The sequence below is a fragment of the Pelodiscus sinensis genome, chromosome 7 (genome assembly GCF_052426305.1).
Source record: "Pelodiscus sinensis isolate ZL-2025 chromosome 7, ASM5242630v1, whole genome shotgun sequence".
In the NCBI taxonomy this organism is placed as follows: Eukaryota; Metazoa; Chordata; order Testudines; family Trionychidae; genus Pelodiscus; species Pelodiscus sinensis.
The window spans coordinates 46,561,798-46,562,500 of record NC_143058.1 but is presented as its reverse complement, the minus strand read 5'-3'; positions in this window follow the sequence as shown (position 1 = coordinate 46,562,500).

Here is a 703-nt window from a genome sequence, read left to right as displayed (position 1 = left end):
ATAACATTTTGAATAGCGGGTCAGCGCCTCAATCAATTACATAAGCATGTAAAGTCGGTCTCTCGGAAAAAAATCCTTTTTCATGCATATGCATTAAAACATGTTCGCAATTATCCTCGGAAATTGCCTTCATTGGATTAAGCAGCAGTCTTGGCGGCGGGTTCTGGTCTTCCCAGTGCCTTTATTAAAGCCCTGAGCAGCTCTGGGTATAATAGAGCAGAGAGAGTGTTTGTTTAACCAATGTTTACTAAAGAAAGGCTAAAGCACCGGACTGGTTTTTGATAACAAAAGAGAAAAAACTCATTTGGAAATGCTCCTATTAGTCGGTCAGCAAACGAAGAAGCACTTTCAGAGTCACTAAAACCCCCCCACATGTTTTCCTAGGACACAATTAAGGACGGTCCTCAAAGAGAGACTTCGGATAAGTGTCCTTTCGGTGGATGCCGTTTAAGGCTCTTGACTCATTATCTGTAAATGGTCTCTGTATGGAAAAAGATTAGGTGTACAGGGTTTGACACTTCGGTTTTACATGATATGCTGTGCTACAGTCGCAGTGACAGAGGGAAGTACTAATTACCCAGGGCTATCTAATAACATGATTTTCTACCATTACCTCTAAAAGGCTAAAGTTAACCAAGAAGAAAATAATCATCATAAGCTTTAGAGAAAAAAACCCAAGCACGTATGGATTTTGTTAGGTCTT